This window comes from Ornithodoros turicata, chromosome 2, assembly GCF_037126465.1.
Source record: "Ornithodoros turicata isolate Travis chromosome 2, ASM3712646v1, whole genome shotgun sequence".
NCBI lineage: Eukaryota > Metazoa > Arthropoda > Arachnida > Ixodida > Argasidae > Ornithodoros > Ornithodoros turicata.
The window spans coordinates 135,658,224-135,678,136 of NC_088202.1; the positions used below are offsets into that span (position 1 = coordinate 135,658,224).

Sequence of the window (19,913 nt, forward strand, 5' to 3'; positions counted from 1 at the left end):
GTTTTAAATTTCGCAAAAGGTATACAAGTGAACGATTCGCTTAATTTAGTAATGACGTTGTATAGCGAGCCCAAGAAATATCCCAGATAAGATGCAAACTTAGGTACCCATAGGTGTTAGTTGAGCAATAGAAGAGGAACCTAATCGGTAACTACGACTCAAGTGATCTTTAGAGCGTGAGAATGGAACATGCGAGCATTTGGAGACGTTGAGTGGGAGAAGCCAAGTATAAACAGGAAGTGTTGATGGTGACTGGGCCACACTGGAGACCAAGAGAGTCACTGTTAGAGACGATGGTGCGGTAAATAACGCAATCATCGGCAAAAAGTCTAACTGTTGATGAAACATTAGTTAGCATATCATTTACAAAAGACTATGAGGACCTTATACGGATCCCTCCGTGCATCAGACTTAACAGGTAAGAGAGGAGAAATGGATATATTGATTGATCAGTGTTGCTTGTGGATGCCCATTCAGCTTGTGATCCAAGCAAGTACTGTTTGGGACACGGTTTTCTGAAATCTCTGATCTCAGCGATCCCCTAACGGCGATGTCGCGCACGAAGGAACTACACCAATGCCCTCCCCGAGGGGAGGCCGCGCTCAACTACTCTCCCTAGGAGACGACCCCGAGTCTGCGATGGTGCGCTCTCCCAACAGGTGGCGCTGCGCGGCCTTACCTCGGAGACTGTATTGGTATAGTTCCTTCGTACGCGACATCGCCGATAGGGGACTGCTCCGCTACGGGATGGAGACAACCGTGTCCCAAACAGTACATTAGAATCCAAGATGAAGGCGGAACAGCTTGTAAAGTAGACACGTATGTGTAACGGAATCGAAAGCTGGAAAAATAGCATCAGTTTCTCTCTGGCAATTCATGTTTTATTGCGAGTCATGAACGAAGGAACTTCTTTACGGAAGCCTTACTGGTAATCGCAGGAAGAAGTAGTTAGATTCTAGGTGTGAAGATCAAGCTGAGAAGATAACATATTCAAGTAATTTGCAGGGGACACTTGTCTAGGAAATAGGACGGTGGTTTAAGGGAGAATACCTGTCACCCTTCTTAATGACGGGGATTATCTTGGCGAGGCGCCATTCACGTGGGACTATGCTTAACTTGAGTGACTGAGAAAATACCACAGGTATGAATTCTATTGAGACAAACTTGAATGAACGAAGGAATGCATAAGAATGGCGTAGATGCAAGCTAGCTGGTAGATAAACTCCGTGATAGGCAAGCCTGAGCGATGAGTGTGTAAGGTGAGCAACGCTTGTTATGTTGTTTACGTGTCTCGCCCATCACTCATTCTTGCCTATCAGGGAATGCATAAGAATATGGCATGCTTACCACGACGCCCGGACACCATGAACATGAGAGGTCAGCTTACCTGCAAGAAAGAATGATGAACTGTTAGGTCGTGGGCTATGCCCTCGATACAAAGCACAATATAGGATCGTGACTATCGTTAGAAGTACACTGGATGCCGACCCTCTGCCGCTAGAAAAACATAATTCTCATTTCGACGTCATAATGAGAAAATAAATCAAGTTTAGCAAAAATAAGCTTGGTGACCTAGGCCAATTAACCAACGCCGATTAACACTTGAACGGAGATCAGCGGTCCCCTAACTTGAATTTAATGCTTAAGTGTACTTCACAAAAGGGAGTTATTGTTCCTCAAACATTCATCACGTCACCTACTAACGTTTAGAAAATAAAATTGACCGTTACCTTAAAATATTAACACCGCTTGGTCTCGGTTCAAAGTTAAACCAGCGTTGGTGAAACCGGGCTCTAAAGCACCAACCCACTAAGAGCACCAACTAAATTGTTAAAAGAGCGTGGAAGTCACCCCCAAAAATATATCTATATATATTTTCGCTGCGGCGTCTTCTGCAACGACTAAAATGAGCTCCTGCGAAAGAACGATGAGCGTAGATGACCTACAGAGCACGCGCAAGGCTCTATTCCTCTCCACGTGGCAAGAGCGCATCGACGAACAAGGATACGTCGTGACGTAGCATGGGCTCCGGCACGTGACCAGTGACGTCCAAGGGCACAGCTCAAGCGGCGCGTGAGCCGAGGAGAAAGAACAAAGAAAAAAAAGGCACTGAGCAGTTTCTACGTCACGCGAGGCTCGCGTCTCTCGTCCGCGACCGCCTTATCGGACTGTCTTATGTAAATTTTATTGCGCAGTGACAATACACCGCAGAGCAAAAATATTTTGAATGGTGACTCCTGGTGGATAGCTCCACAGATGAAGCAGGGTCTCGAGCCATGTTCAATGTCACTTCCATGCTCCTTTAACTTCAAGCTGTCGATGATGTAGGGTCAACCTTTTGAGTATGTAGGCTTACTGTTGAGGAAGCTCTTGAGTCGGCTACTTGCACGCAAGCATTAATTGGTACTGGACGAGGGCTGCGATTTCTGTCCGCTCGAGGGTTTAAGACGTAGATGCCTCCTTCGTCTCCTTAACGGACGACATTTTTAAAAATAGCTGGTAAACGCAGCTTTAGTAAATAGCTGTTTGGAAATCGAAAAGTGACATTCTTTTCGGGTATCTCCCTTACATGGTGATATTTTATTTCACTTTTCGAGCACCCAAGCGCGTGTGCCGTCACCGAGATAGCATCACGTTCGTTCTCAGTATTCTGAACACTGCGTCGAAACAGTCGGGCGCAAACAACAACAACTAATAAGTAATCCTGATGTAGTGGGATGTTTCGCCTCTGATGCGGCACCCCATCCCATTGCTTGAGGGAGAGAAGATGAGGAATGATAATGAATGTTCAGAGTTGACGCAGGAGCCCTGTTGCTGCTAAGGAGGCGATGGCGCAACGAGGGCTTTCGTGACCCTCTTCATGGTGGTGGTGGTGGTGGTGGTGGTGGTGGTGTAACTGCTTGCCGTAGTCGGCCTCGCAAGGCGGGCAACGTCACGACTAACGCAGGTCCGTAAAAAAAAAAATCTTCATGGGGCCTTACTTGTAAAGCAGTTTGCGACGGCGAATAATGAGACGATGCCTCACGAGGCGCAAGTTCCGATTGAAGGCTGTTGTTATCGTCCGTCAAGAAGTTTGTACACCTTGTGAGCGCGTAACTTTTATACTGTCCACTGCCCACTACGGTCCACTGGTGTGTCTGAGTCTTCCGGCATATGTAAAAAAAAAAAATCATTCTGGTCGAAATAGACCTTTTTAGAAAAACAAGTGCCACCTGTGGCACCCAAGGGCTCATGGGAACTTAGAGCGCCTTCAAGCTATTCAAACATTACGAGACCGCCAGAGGCGGAGGTACAAGGAGAACAACAACGTTCCCCGTGTGCGCAGCAGCAGCGTCAGCCGGGGTAATAAACCATAACTGAAGGCAGACGACGGAGCAGTGTCCATCAGAGTTCCCATGATGCTTTGCGCCGCGCGCTTGGTGGCGCGCGTATCTTTCTGGGATCGTCTATTATCCACGGTCCTACCCCGCGGCACGTGCAGCATGTCGCCACGCAAATAGGCCTCGTTCTTGTCGGCTCGCCTTGAGCTGCATTTGCACATATAGGTCCTTCTCGTCGTCCTTTCCAACATCGCACAACTCTCATTCCGCCGTCCGCAGAACTGATTTCTTACGAGCTGGTTTCAGTCTTTACTACGATGCGCCATTATTTACGCCATCTCGGCTTTTTTTTATGCGTTCCTCTTTTCCAATGGGATGACTGGATCTTTTAGACAAGACACGTTAATGGATGACACGAAGTCTCGCGCAGAACTGCGCCCACGCGATGCCATATCGACCGTCAGTGTAGCATGGCCCTTATTTATGACCAGCGATTTGGCATTCAGTCACTGGATTGAAACACCACATCGAAATCAAACCGGTAGTATCCAGCCCTTCCGAAAACCTCGATCGATATCTTTTGGTCCTTCTCGCGTGCGCTATTAAGGTCCGCCTTAACGACCATTGGTTTCCTTTTAGGAAGTCTCATATTTATTACGCAAATTACGTCGCATGTGGTATGTTCTTCCATGTAGCGTGACACTAATCTCCCTCCGACACTGCACGTGACAGTCATTGATTGCCTTCATGAATGACCCGACGGAGCTCCATAAATGTTACACGAGATAGTGGAAATGTTAGAGAAATAACCCAAGAAGGGGGATGCCGTCATGGTTTGTTTGCTTGCACGAAAAAAAAAAAGAAAGAGGAGAAGTTGAACTCGTCTCGCGACGTGTTCTGCTAGTCATAACACCCCCCCCCCCCCCACACACACACACATAACCTACTCATGACTCCCCCCAAAAGAAAAAAACAAAAGCAAGAAGAAAAAAAAAACCTCCTTCACTACTTCTCAATCTCAAGTACTCGGTTCGCAAGTTCGATATTCACAAGTCCACTATTCACAAGCTCGCTGATCCCAAGATCAGTAGCAGTCATGGTTCATGAAGGTAATACTCATGGAAGGAATACATTTCAAATTTCCGTGAGCTTATAAGCACTCAACCATCGCCGCACCAGCGCTGGACAGCTGTTTCGGCCTTATTGCAACAGTAATGCAGGACAATGTGATAATGCCAGCTGTCCAATGCTGACACGGCGTCGTTTGTGTACGTGGCTGCCCGTAGACGACGACGACGCCCTCTACCACCGTGGCACAAGCCCCGTAAGTCACTATCTGTGCTGCGTATCAATGCCACTATCTGTGGGGAGGAAGCAGTACTTCAGTGGGCACTGTCCTGGAGTGAGGTATACGTACATATATATATATATATATATATATATATATATATATATATATATATATATATAATGAGTATTTGCTTGACTTAAAGAGATGTTGCGTGATCGCCTTTGAAGAATGCAGAGCAATCAGTTCATCATGCAATCGCGGTAAAGGAGTTCCAAGGTTTATTTGTTTGTCTGTTCATGGGCACCATAAAAATACCAATAAATAAATAAATTTGTGACGTGCCGGTACTTCAATATAAATCACGTGTGGTACATTAAGTAGCCCAGCCTATTTCGTAGCGTAAACACATAGCGCTAAGTGGACCGGACGATGGCTAGGGATTCCCAATGATCCTGGCCAGTGTTAGCGCTGACATGCAAATCTGATGTGACCCAAAGTGCATAATGTAACGTGGCCGCGGTCACGCTTTGCAGTTACATGGGAAACACAAGCGCCATCGTGTTCTATGCTTCCCCTCTTTTCCTCGCTCTCTCGCTTTTCGGCACAAAATCTCCGTAAAATATCTACGTTAGGGCATCATTCTTGTTTTTTTTATATTTTGTATTGCCATGACAAGTTCAAGTTGCGCTATAGTTCAAATTTATTGTCCCGTCTGCTCCTTTTGGCATCACCCTCGTCAGTGCGAGCCTCCTAAAGTGTCGTTCTTGTAATCAACAACAACATAGAAAAGAAAAAAGAAAAAGAAAACGTTGCGAAGCAAACAATAGAGAGTAAACCTCGAATACGGAATGCGCCACCTCATCCCAAAGAGGACCGTGCTGAATGTACGCATTATGGAAATGAGCTGGAGCTAGGAGACACGGACGAAGATAGACAAGTAGACACACAAATGCTCCTGTTTACGCGAGTTTACAAATGAGCCCCAATTGTCTGCCGTGATTGAATGTATGCAGCTCGAAGTTTCCTCTGCACTCGTGAAAAAAAACAAAAAAACCCGTGTTTGAATCTACAAGTGTTCCTCCATCTTCAAGAGCAGAACAGAAAATGAAGACCTACTTACTTACTAATCTGGCCTATTCTCTTGCTAAAGAATCCTCTGGGACAGCCTTGCTAACTTCGAAAAGACGACGATCAGTGAAAAATAGCAAAACTGCGTCTGTTTTTGCCAAATTTTGCAAGGTTGGCTCGATGGAAGAGCTCGGCCGTCAAGATATGTAGAGTTTCACAACAAACGCTCGCGGGTGTTTTCATTTCGAGGGCAAGATTGCGAGGAAACGTTAACCCTCGACAAACCGTTATACCAGCATGCTCGCCTTCTACTCTTTCGTTACAATATTTTTCTACTCCTTCTTCTATATTTGTAATTATTTATGTTTTTGTGCACGCGCTGCCTCTGGTTCTGAAAAAAGAGAACTGTACGAATTTCCGTTTATGCATAAGGAAGAATAAAAGTTGTTACCTGGGATCCTGAAACGTGCACTTTTCCACCACACATAACGGAGAGTATGACACACACACCCTTACCGGGTGTTAAGAGGGCTTCCCCACATACACACCATCAGTGCAGCAAAGCACGCTTTACAGGTAACCGTGCCGCTATGGCGATCGTCCATTTCTAGCAGGAACTACTATTTATTCTAATGGTAATGATGGAGAACTGTACAGCTAGAGCGTGTCTGGTTTACACTGCGCAACTGGAAGCCCGTCTTTCCATTTCTTCTTTCAAGCGATTGTACATTCGTGACAATGTACAATAGAAACCTTCAGCTGTGTCTGAGGTTTTGGCGTGTTCGTCTAATTTTCCCCGATCACTTGGCTGCAGGTGTGGTTGATTTAGATATTTAGTCGCCACACACCATACTCTACCCCTATTTCCAGTTTGCAGCAACTTGTCGCGTACTCGCTGTTTATTGGTGGCCTTAGTCGCCAATCACTGTCGGTGCAGCTTGGTCCATTCCGCAATGACAAATCCCACTGAGGGCTGAATACCTTGGTGTGAATTGGAGCATGATTTGGATATTGGGATGCAAATGAGACTATTGCGGTGTGTGATTTGGACATCATGGACGAATTCTCCATTCGTCGGAATTTCTCTGCAGAACCAACGTGCAGGTGGATCGGTAACATCTACCAATTAGAAGAGCACAAATGCATGTCTTGGCAAAGTTGAATAGCTAATAGAGGAATAAAATATGTTGTTTGAGGACATAGCCGTTGTTCGAACATTCGCGGCGAAGTTTCTGTGCACGTTACACAGAGCGACGTGGCATTCACAATAGACTAAATATATACGTATGAATGGCCGTAGGCCATACCGTACTGGGTACTCCGGTCCTCGTATTTCTATCCATGGCGATCAAGCATCTCGAAGCAGGAGTCACGAGGAGTAAAGCCTGAGTGACGTTTCAAGTTCAATAAATTCAATTCAACTTCCAATAAATGCACAAAGTTTCCTTTCGCCGCTTCTGGGCTATGAGGCCTTTTGACCTACGAGGGCTATGGCAGGCGACTGTTTGGATATTACGCTGTTCGTTTCGTAATCTCGTGCGAATAACAACAGCCACAACAACATTGATGTCATAATGTCGAGCAAATGCAAACAGCTGCGTTAACAAAATGCTTGTAATGTCCAGCACTTCTAAGCTGCCTGGTTGTTAAAAGGTAGTTATTGCCCCTTTACGGCATGGCGCTCTATTGTCCACAAAATTGACGCTTGGCATGTAATACTGGCGCAGAAAATTTGTGAGTGGTTTCATTAAAGGTACTGAAAGAGGTCTCACGGAATACGCTTTTCTTTTTCCTTAAGCACATCTCCACCATCACCAGGAATACGTTGTTGAACGTCTCATGGAAGACAGTATGCTGAAGATGCTTGCGCGTAGCGAGAGATTGCTGTTTTATTTCTGATCCAGTGCCCCACTGTAAAGGTCTCTCGGCTACTTCTAACGACGGGCCTGACCTCTGGCGCTCTTTTGCATTAGACTCTGGGGTTCTCGCACGTTGATTCTTTATGAGCTCAGCGCGAGGACGGTGTTAAACATTTAAACGGCGCACAACCGTGTAGAACCATTACTGGATCTCCCGAAGGGAGCTTCTTTCACCTTGATGCTTATGCGAGTAGTAAATATGTAATGAGCGTCCGGGACCGAGCATTATCGACACTTCTTTGTTTCTTGCGTCCCATTCGCGTTGCGAGAATGCAAGTGGAACGGATATTAAGTTTCCAATGCAGTGAATCGAAAGAGGCTCCGGTGGCGCAGCGGTAACGCGTGCGCTTGGAGACTGGGAGGTCCGCGGTTCGAATCCGCGGGCCGGCTGTGCCGTCTGGGGTTTTTCCAGGGTTTCCCTCAGATGTGTAATAGGCGTATGCCGGCACAGTTCCCCTGAAGTGCCCATGGACGCAGCTATCCTCCCCCCGAGCGGATTCCGCTCGGTCTTCCACTTCACCCTTTCCTCTCCACCACCTTTCCCTTCCCGAGAAACATGCCGCCTAATCAGGCAGGCAGACCTCTCGGGTTCCTCCCAACGACACTCCTCCTCCTCCTCCTCCTTCCATAGTGGGTGGTAAGAAACTGCGGTACAAGATTTCTAAGGGTAGAATGATCATATCTGCGATACGCGTTTTCGCACAAACGACTGTCGCCTAAGGTGTGTCTTGACCTTTTGCGGAAGGGGGGGGGGATATGTTTATTAAGAAAAAAGAAAGGAAAGGTCAGCCAGGCTTGCTATTCCAAAAGAAAGGAAAATCGGGGAAGAAAAGAAAAGAAAAGGAAAAGAAGAAAGAGGAGAAAATGGGTAAGAAAATAAAAAAAGGTGATTTAATCTCTTCACAGCCAAACGCTCTTGCCGATTTATGCTTTGAGCATTCGGAGACGGAGCTCGTGTACTTTCGCTGTTGTAATAGAGAGTTTTTGTAGACCGTTCCGTAACGCAGGGGATGTTAACGCAGAGTATACGTAGTTCTCTACCGTGAAACGGATAGCAAGAGAGTTTTAGCAGATCGTCAGGCAACGCTACGAACGGTACGGTAAGAACTATGTTGCCATCCAACGGTGGTAACATGAACTACCCTTCCCAAGTTGTCTAGGCATCTCGTTCTGAACGAATTCCTTAATATAACTACGTTTTTCGTGCTCTGTTTTTGTTTTTCTTTGCGTTTGAAAATTAATTTGTTGTTCCATCATCAAACGAAAGGACGACGGACACCTCCTGCCGGTCAGTTCATCGCTATCACCCGCCGTTATGGCCGACGCTGCTGCTCAGTCGGACTTGGTTGGCAGCATCCAGAGACCAGAAGTTCGTGTTTTCGAGTGGTACGAGGTATACCGCTCCTTATAAGAAGAACATGTAGTCCTTCGTACTGAAGCGCAGTCTCGTATCCTTCACTTCGGACACACACAATCGACGAGGTGTTGCTGGCAGCCATGTTGTTTTGTGCGACGAAAACAACGTAGAGGACGGAACGCAAAACGAGATAGTGAGCAAGAGCGCGTGCGCAGGAACGGAAACGTGGCTTCCACGTTTCACGTTGGAACGATTGGCTCAGCTTTTTGCGTTCCGTCCTCTACGTTGTTTTCGTTGCACAAAACTACATGGCTGCCTGCAACACCTCATCGGCTGTGTTCGAAGTGAAGGCTGCGAGGCTGCGCTTCAGTATGAAGGACTAGATGTTCTTCTTATAAGGAGCGGTATACCTTGTACCGCTCGAAAACACGAACTTCTGGTCTCTGGATGCTGCCAACCAAGTCCGAGTGAGCAACAGCAGCCGCCATAACGGCGGGTGATAGCGATGGACTGACCTGCAGGGAGTGTCCGTTGTACTTTCGTTTGTTGCTGGATCAACAAATTAATTTTCAAACGCAAAGAAAAGAAGAAAAGAGCACGAAAACGTAGTTATATTAGGCAACTCGTTCGGAAACAGATACCTAGGCAACTTGGGAACGGTAGTTCATGTTATCGCCGTTTTTTGGCAACACAGTCCGGGCACAGAGAGGGACGACACGAACACGTCCCTCTGTGTGCACAGACTTAGGCTTTTACGCTATGGGGTTCATCCACCAGCCTTGTATATACGCCATCTTGGCAGTTGTAATGTCTGCTATTGTTTTAGTCACGCTCCTAGCAATTGTTAAGTTTTCAAACTTCATAAATGATATATCATTTGAACTGTCGCGTATGTGCATTAAAAGGTAACAGTACACACCATCGTACACAGCGGTGGCCGGAATATTATCCGAAACTGAGGTTGACTGCTGGAGTGCCCCCTTGCTTTCGAAGTTGGTGGATGTGTTTCTGGGCCGCAGTGGTTTATATTTACTTTTTTAATTCTGCGTTAGTACTGCGAAGCAACAGCGAGAGAACGAAGGAGTGTGAGAAGGAGAGTTCCTGAGTGGACTTTAGGAGTGACTGTGCTGTATGTCCGGACAGTCTGCAGGAAAACAAGGAAACATCAGACAGGACATCGCGTGGTGGGATTCTATCTTGACGCAGTCTGCTAGTCAAGGCACGTGACCGGAAGTTACCATCAACGGGCGGATATGCCGGTAGAGTAGTGCATTAGAGCTTGACAGAGAGACCCGAGGAACATCGCTAGTTTGAGGATTAAAACCAGCTGTAACCAGACACGGACGAAGAAGGGGACAAGCACAGCTCCACCATTTGGCGGGTTTGGTACTCTTGGTGAGCATAGTCGCACACCGGTCTGAGGAACTCAGCAAGAGACTCCGACTACCTATCATCGCCATCGAACGCGGCGGATTGAGTCGTGGAGGGATACGTTTTACGTTACGTTACGTTGCGATACGTTACGTTACGGATGCGTGACACACGGTAGCTGAAACGGGTGCCTGTTTCTCCTTTTATTTTTCGACTTCTTTGTGTGTAATGGGGCTGCCGTCTATAACGACAAACGATAAGCTCCGAGAATTGAAGCAGAATGAGCACTGATACTTAGGATGTTCGACATTGTCACGCAAGTCACACTACAGCAACGAGATACAGAAAGCGGAAGGGAGAAATATCTAGAAATAGTAGTTTCTTTCCACTATCAGAGCGCTGCCGTTCATCATACGGGGTGGTATAGCGCGAGAGGCAACGTGGTTACTCTAAAACTAGAGCACTACCAAAACAAGTTTCAGAGTGCCGCCAGCCTTTTTCCTCGCCGCCGCGATGGTTATTGGCCGAATGCACCCACGTGACCGTGACCCACCATATCCCTTCCAGAGCGCAGAGCGTTAACACAGCGGGCCCAATTGGCGTGGAAGGGAAATGGCGGCGTTGCTTGGTTACGTGAGGCGAAGCCAATGCAAGCCAAGCGGTTGGCGGTACTCTGAAGCTTGTTTTTTCTAGTTATCTACCTAAAAACTATTGTTCTGTCGTCGCTTTACCAAAGTGTGACTTAAAAAGACATCGTACGCTCACGGTTGCCAGAAATTTTTTATTGAATAGAAGTCGACAGATTCCCTACCGTTTGAGACGTTTTTTCTCCGACAGGAGCGCATACTTGGACGATTAATAGGAGATGGTATCGCACGTCTCAGATAAAGCAGGTTGGAGGCTGCAAAGCCGAGGCGCAGCCTAACTGATACCGGGTAAATCTGGAGGAGGTATCCCGGCTATCCCATCCTGCCATTATGGGGACAATGAAGAAGGAAGACAACGCGAGTGCTCATCGCTGTAGGGTGTACGTCGCCATCGCCAGAAATCCTGATATGGCGTGAGTGCCACTGGAACACGATGAGGTGATAGCTGCGGATTATAACGTCTTATACATGTGATCTATGACCGAGGTAGCCGCAGACGGCAAAATTGGCGGAGCACTGAAGGCACAAAGTGACAAAATGCTTGGAAATTTTATTGATTGGCATTGAATGGCATTGGCATTTTATGATTAAAAGAGAGTGCTTTTCTGTTAGATCAGAATTATTAGTTATCTCATTATTTAGTTTTTATATAGTTTCAAATATGGTCATTGTGCGCAAGTTTTATGATGGCACAAGCTATGCGTTTATTGTGTGAGAAAATAAAGTGTACTGCAAACGACGATTTGAGAGCTTACAACGTTACATGCGGCTCTTTCGGATCGCTTAAATATCAGCAAAATTCTAGTGATCTTACTTTGGGGTGGGCCCGGCGTTAGTGTTCCTGATAGCCACTGGAGTACTCAAAGGCACCGCATTTTTTATGGTAACTTACAGTAAGAATGCCAGTACCAATGACTAACAGATGCTTATTGGTTACCATTGGTGACCAATAAGCATATTTCCTCATTGTTCGCAAATACACCATAAACGTGGGCTCCACCCCGGATTGATTGCGCGAAATTATACGAAAAGTACAATGGATGACTGATAATGTTGCGCATGCTGTGTGGCGCGCTATTTCTTTGTCGCCGTGTCATTAGTGAGTTTTAGTATATCGTGCGCTTATCGTCAGTTATCGTATCGCGCCTTTGCGTACCTAAAGGATAGCGTGGTGACTCTGCGCAGTGCGCAACACTCTGTTTATGTATTGCGCGTGTGCAGAATCACCAACGCTATCCCTTAGCGCACGCAAAGGCGATAGCGTTCGATATAGGCCCGGATTCTCCAACGCCAATTGACATTTGAGCTGAGATCAACGGTCCCTTAACACTCAACACTGCTTCACTAAAGGGAGTTATTACCACTCAAACATTCACCACGTCACCAACTAACGTTTGGAACAGAGAATTGAGTGTTAACTTCAAGTTTTAGTCGCCCTTGATATCGGTTCAGGGTTAACCAGCGTTGGGGAAACCGGGCCTAAAACTCGCTGTTATCTGATACGTTATGCTCCGAGGGGTGCCAAGCTTGTTTTGCTCTCATCTGCGCAAATAAGCTTCCTTGCTAGCGTTGGTTTTCTGTCGTCCGCTTCTGTTGTCAGTTGCACAGAAAACATTGATCATTTATTGATGTAGAGGTGGGCGATGATTGATTAAAGTACGCATGGTCAATGACCGTCCGCGCCACCTTCTGCATTGTACGGTTCTGATACAAAGAGAAAAAAAAAAGGAAGAAGAGAAGTAAAAAAAAGTAAATCATCGAGAAAAGCGGCACCGATAATCACCGGTAATGAAGGGCTTGAGTTCGACTCCTCCTCGTTCGAGGGCAGCTCTCTTGCTCCTGCTGACACAACTCCATTCTTTTGTTGTTCGTAGGTGTAGAGGCTTTAAGTGCCGTATTTGTGCATTTGTGTATGCAAGTGCCGACTCATTATAGCTTCCACCGTGATACAAGCAACATTGTTGGTGTCGATGATGATGATGATCGTAGAAAAAAATATGGAGAAGAAAGCATATTTCTCTTATGAATAATCGTTTTGTCAGTGCTAGTAGCAACTTCAAAGTTTCATAGCTAAATAGAAAAATGCGGCGACCCCGAGGCGTCTAACAATGTTCGCATCAGTTTACTTTGTTAGGCTTCTCTTTATGGTGCCCTATAGGGGATGTGTCAGAATACGAATAGGACGGAATGGGTTATATTAGCTACCCCTTCTTTCTCTCTTTTTTTAACCTCTTTGCGAGATTTGAAACAGGAATGAATGAAAGGGCATGCGCACAGTTGAAGACACAAAGTAGTAATTAACTGCTAAAAAAGAAAAAAAGAAAAGGGGGAAGGTACAAAAAATTGCTGAGGAAGCGAAGTACAACACACATTCTGACAAAGTTAAAAAAAAAAAGACAGAAACATGCGTGCACTTAAAGGGACGGACTCGTATGGCTCGCGCGATTCCGAAACTTAACTGAAATTATATCCACGACGTGGTAAAGACAAAACAACAATGTAAGTTTCATTTAGAACAACGAAGTACGTTTCAGGAAATTTTTAAAACGATACCGTAGTAGCCGACGCCGAATGTTGAGAATGTTGAGCCACGTCGCTCCCACGAAACCTCATGCTGATGTTTGCTCGACGAGTTGTCTTTGTTTCCGTCCAGCCATCCTTCCCCTTTGCTTTTGAAATGAGGACGAGAAATGATTTTTACCACAGTGCTTTCCAGTGCTTTATTCGTCTATCTTTTGGCGACATTTACGTGATATTAGTGAGCTTTAGTATATTGTCCTTTGCGTACGTAAGGGATAGCGTAGGTAGTTCTGCGCACGCGCAATACATAAACAGAGCTTTGCGCATTGCGCAGAACCACCACACTAAACCTTACGTACGCAAAGGCGGCAGCGTACGGTATACTAAAACTGACTATTATTCGGGGAGACGTAGCGGATATACGCTATGCAAGCAGGTCAATTGTGTGCGCAGCTCCTCAGTTTTCCTCTTTCCTATTGACCGTGGGGCAACCTCCCTCTCCCAGATAGGGCGGCAACATTTCAAGGTGATACTCTCGTGGTTTCTTCTGTAGACCAATGCCGGTCGACGAATATAGCCTTGTTGCTGCCTTCTGAGTGGATAGACACTTGCGTCACGTGGTACCTCCAAACTTTTCCCTCTCCCACAGCTCGCAGAAGGATGTGCGACTCTTCTTTTGAAATTTAATTTCCTTATTTGATAACTGCGGCCTATATGTGCAAGAGAATTCGCGCTGTTGCGTTATCAGCGACGGAGAGCAGAATGGTATGCGTTCAGAGTTGGTCGTGGTGTACGAGACCGTCTCTTCAACTATCCTTCACCTGGCTGGGCTTGGAACGAGTGTCTATACCAAAACAAAACGTCCGTACCTAAATTGCTCGGAAATACCCTATTTTGGCAAATGCAACGCAACAGCTTTTGAAGCACACGTGAACTTTCCAAATCTCATGTGCATGTCACCAATAAGGGAACGAAGGTGGGGCCCCAGGAAACTGCTTGAGTCATGGCACCTGCGAGGAGAACCTTCAGTGTGTAATACCAATCGCGGCCCCCTCCCCGAAGTGTTCGCCGACCTGGTTAAGTAATCCGCTGGTTGCGGTCGCCTCTCATTTTGCTTTCACTGATGATGTCCCCCGCATGGGAGACGAAACGTCTGCATTAAAATTGTTATTTGTTGCGTCAAGCCGGTGTGCAATTTCGTTGTTTTCTACCAATAATACTCCACGTCGAGTTGTATCAAACCACACCTCCCGAAACACTGGATCGTGCAACGTGCGTTAAGTTACACTTGTTGAAGTTATTGGGCACTTGTTGCACTCGTAACTGGCGCAAACTCTCAAGTAAAGAAGTAGGCTCCCCATGTCAGACTTGCGGAGTTGCCACTCCGGAGTTGGAATGATTCCGGAATCATTCCAGGTTTAGCAGAGCCCGGAATGGAATTGGAATGGAATGGCAAAAACTGTCCTACGAATGTGAATGGAATGGTCTGGGTGCCCTGGTGGCAGTTTTGGTTTCAACGTGCTGGTTTCTGCTCTCTCACCCTTTGCACAGCACCTGTACGCGGTCACGAGTGAACAACAACAACAACAACTAAATTATGACTATGGCCTGGGGTGATTCACCGCTTGAGAGCAGTACCCTACCCCATTACACGAGAAGCATGAGATGTGAAATATGAAAATGAAGTTATGTGCAAGTCCAACTCGAACTCCCGTCGTCTGGTTGCGCAACGCTATACGTCGCACAAAAGGAAGAAGCACATGAAAGAAGCGCCAATGGTCCTTGAGATGCAGGGGTGGACCCTACAGCGTCTGGAGCAAGCCGGTAGCCAAGAGGAACTCCAAGAACATCAGAAGTCCTCGACGGTGTTGGACATGGCTCTGACATGGGCCAAGAATTGCAGCCAGGTTGAACGTCTGTCGGCTAGCACCACTCAGCTGAGCACAGAGTTGCCGCCTCTCCGTTTCGTAGAGCTTACATTCTATTAGGACGTGCTCAATGTTCGCTTCAACGCCACATTTGGAGCATAGGCAGCTGTCACAGTATCCAATGTCACGAGTGAAATAACCTTGTCTTTGCGCTTTTTCCGTGCTTGGTAATGTCAATCTCCTCGAGCACTGCTGGACTTGCCAGTATGGTTACCGGTCCTTGTCTTTTATTGAGGGAATTAACGGAATGGAATTGGATTGCCAAGCCATTCCAGGAGTGGGAACTGACAATACCTTTTCATTCCGAGGAATTGAAAGGAATGGAATTGGAACGGAATGGGAGACCCCATTCCGTAACCCTGCCCCGTATATTTATTCTTCATACGGGGAAAGTAAGAAAAGATAAGGCCTTTTCTGAGCAATTCGTACGTGACAATATTCCATTTCCTCGCTTTTGGCACCTAACGGCACTGCCAAGACATTGCCTGTTATAAAAACGAAACCTCGATAAATAAGCGCTGTTCCCGCTGTGCATTCTACTCATATACCATAAGGGTTACATTCATTCCCGCAGCGATATATATGCATGCAAATGGTGAATAAATACTTCCTGTCGCGCGACTTAGAGGCTACGAAGTAATGGTATGTGGTAATCGACATGGCGTAGAGACATGTATTCTAATAAAGCACGCTAAAAAATGGGAGAGCTCGATAGGTAGTTACGGATTCTAACCCATGGTGAAAAATGTTCATGACTGACGACGAGAATTTGTTTCAATATCGGTTGTGCTGTCTGTATTATACGGGTGTGTTATACCGGCAAGGCGTAATGCGGACGACAGACTGTTATAAAATCCTTTCGGTGATCTGTTGTTTCGCTGAGTGCCATTTATACTAGTGTCGCGACTCTTTCTTTTTTTTTTTCGCATTGGAACCGGCGAGTTTGCGCGGTTCGACAAACTTTTGTATTTCATATGAGATTCGCCGAGGTCCGCAAACGTTCGCAGACTCTACCTCCCTGGCGCCTAACTCGTGTAATGTAGGGCATAATGGCTGTGTCAAGTGCAGTATAACATCGAAGAGGTCGATGGAACCGATTAATTACGCAAGCGACACTTGTGCACTGCGGTCGATATCTTCAGTCTACGTCTGTTGTTTGTTTGTTCTTTATGGGGTTAAGGAGAAGTTAGCCGAGACCGGCCTGCCTTTGTGCTCATAAAGCTCTTTAGCAGCTCCCGTGGCTAAGACGTTCACTCCTGCAGCAAGACTTGGACGTAATTCGAGCACTGGCTGTACTATCTCGGTGTCTTTCCTGGCTTTTCCTCCAGGCTCTTATATAACAGATCTCAGCGCTAGCTGTTCCCAGTGAAGTCTACCTAGGACGCGCGGTCCCCTTGAACAACACTTGAGTTCCGACCCGGAGGCTTCTGCTTCAATGTGGTGCCACAGTATATTGCAGAGCGCTAGGCAATAACACGCACAAACCAATCAAACAACCTACCCTATGATTGCACGAACACGGACACGCTGGAAGATATAAATGTTGTTTGTGCAACGCCTTTCTTGTGTAGCACTTAAGCAGAGCTCGCTATGTAGCGCACGATAACACCCGCTACAACGTGAAAAACCGTATCTAGCTCTCCCCGTGTTTCTATCTTGCTGGCTCACCTAAGGACATAGCACACAACAAGATTTACAATGTCATATTCGAAACACAACACCAATACGTGACGGCTTTCCAAGTCATAAAACATAGGCTTCCCCTTCCGGGCAAGGAACTGATGCGAATGCGCAATAAAGTCGAGCCTGGGCGAAGCCTTACAAAATTTCCTAATAAAAAAAATCGAAATCCGTTATCTTTTTACGAAGCTCGACAGGTTCGTAATATCGCTACTTTTAGCTGCGGAATGTCTCGCACGCAGAATGCGAATACTGTTGCTTTTAAAATGAACAACGAAGAAACGCTACATTGCAGGTTGTGGTGCTTTGAAGAACACGAAGAATTCAAGCCGCCCAGGGAGGGTAAGTGATTTATTCTTTGATTTTGTATTCCATTATGCCGCCCAATGTTGTCCTTGCAGCCCGGAAGCGTTGTCTGGTACTGAGATTAGAGTCGTATCCGACTGTAAGCTACGTGTACAAGTAGATGCCAAGCGCCACGGCACCGTACTTTTAAAGATTTTGAAGAAAAACGAACGTCATGTTAACATCCATTTAGGCTTCATCGTGACATAAGTAAGCATGAGCTACCACACCTTTGCGGACGTCACAAGAGTTTGCGACCAATGCAAGAATGACTGAGGACTGTTTTGAGATATGGTATAGCAAAACGTAATCAGCAAGTTTACTCCCCAATCAGTTGCTTGAGCAGGAACCGAAGAGCAGAAACCGGAAGTTGGCGACAATGACGTCACGACTGGCCATAGGCGTTGATTCGCTCGGAGGCGTTCAGAGCGGATATGTGGTCACGGCGCTCCCAAATCACCTCCAAGGCAGCTCGCATCGCTCGCAGCTTGGAGGGCGAGCTCTCAGATCCTTCCCACAATACCTAAGTTAGAAGACTGCGGCTATTTTGAAGTGATTTTCATCTAGACCGTCTAGACCGCCGTACCACCGGGATCAGGTTGTGGAATTAGTCACAAATACTTAAATTTCGTCCGTGTTGTAAAAAAAAATATAAAAATCACTGGAAATGAAACATATGGAACAGCTTTATTGACACAGGCTTTCATGCAGAGTCTGCATTTCTTCAGACGACGTATATGTACAACATGGAATGGAATATGGAATGGTGGACAGAAAAAAAAAAGAAACAAACACAACCCCAGAAAAAAACAACTAAAAATACACAAAAGTGAAACCTTCGAGCAATGAGGCTCGTGCAGATGACGTCACGCGCAGCCTTTGAGCGCCCTTGAGCCACGTGACTCGGGAAAACATGGGGATGCGTCACAGGCGTCACACCGCGTGCCGAATGAGCCAACAGCTTGTGTTTTGCAATATACGCTGGTAATTGCATGCACACTGCAACAACTAACTGCAGTAACTCCGGTGCGGCAATATGTTTTCCCGAGTCACGTGACCAAACGTGACGTCACTGCACAAGCCTCATTAACATCTGGGAAGAGACAGCGGTCGGATGAATCAGGGAAAATGACTACACAACTGAATTTGGGACATGTGATGAGAATGGCCGGATAGAATCAGGTTGAGTTCGAGAAGCTGTGTGTTTGTCCGAGGGACGCATGAAGTCCGGGTCTTTTGTTACGAAGTACAAAACAGTGCCCTGCGACGAGCACGAACTGGAAGGAGACGGCACAGCAATAAACACTGCGCGTGCGCATTGTCGCTCTCGCTCAGTCGGTGACGCACTTCCGGTCAGCTCGGGCTCTGCTCCGAGCGAATAAACATAAACGCCCTATGAAAATCATTCGCAAACAATGGGCTACGAACTTGGTTGCCACACACGCTGACACTGGGCCTGCAGGGGAACCACGTGACGGCGTTCATTCAGCTTTCGATGGTGTCCGGGCTATACATGGCTGGCTTTAGATGACACAAAGGGAATATCACACACCACTGGCAACGCAAGGACGGTATCCCCGTACACGTCCGCTGCGCTCATTCAATTGTTTGCGCGCCCGTGAGATAAAAAAGAGGAAGCGTACGAAAAGTTGTCCGCCATTCGAACCATACAGTGATCAGTCCGTTGTTTGTTCCCGTCTCGTCCATTTACTTTCCCTCCATTGATTCGCCCCCAGATGAAATGGACAGGATCCCAAGTGCTTATCACGAAGATAGATCGGGACGTGCGAACGGGAATCGCTCTTATTGAAAAGAGTTTCCGGAGACGTCTGTTGAGAATGGACTCCGTGCTGAGAGACACCGCGTGGCGCCCATATGAAGGGGGCGGAAGGATACTCCATATCCCCTTAGAGGATGAATGCGATGCCGTTTTCGCTCTTTCTTGGAGCAATGCCCAACTTATGGGGATATGTTGGGCTCCGTATCGTTTCCGATAGGATGTCTGTTGGCGAGAAGGTGAATTTCTATCGCAGAATTCCTTTGTCCAATTGCTGAGTGATACTTGATGGATCGCTTCGGTGAAAAAAAAAAAAAAAAAAAAGTTCGGGGAAGTTAGGAAAGTGGTATTCAAAGAAGCTTCTAAACGAGAAAGTTTCCGAACTTTTGTTGACTGCCATACAGGGTATGCCGAAATAAACGTACTTTGAAAAAGTAAATAAACCGAAAAATCAATAATAAGTCTACCAGCTCCCGTGGCGTAGTGGTTAGGATGATCGCTTTCCACGCCGAGATTGGGAGGAGACACGGGTTCGAATCCTGTCACCGGCTGTGCTGTCTGAGGGTTTTTCCCTGGGTTTTCCGAAGACTTTCCGGGCGAATGTCTGCACAGTTCCCCCTGAAGTCGGCCCAGGATGCATACTAACCCCTCCGTCCCCCACTCCTTCCTGCTGTCCTCTCTCCACCTGCC

General features: G+C 46.6%; 1 protein-coding gene and 1 long non-coding RNA gene across 2 annotated transcripts in view; one reads left to right on the top strand and one right to left on the bottom strand.

Moving 5' to 3' along the window:
* LOC135386178 (uncharacterized protein DDB_G0287625-like) overlaps nt 1-19,913 on the bottom strand; it is a 370,446-nt gene that overhangs the window by 159,068 nt on the left and 191,465 nt on the right. The window lies entirely within an intron of this gene.
* Nucleotides 17,420-19,913, top strand: part of LOC135386179 (uncharacterized) — a 200,007-nt gene continuing 197,513 nt past the window's right edge. Inside the window, exon 1 of the long non-coding RNA XR_010420627.1 lies at nt 17,420-17,443. This is a non-coding gene — a long non-coding RNA (uncharacterized LOC135386179). The remainder of the gene's footprint in view (nt 17,444-19,913) is intronic.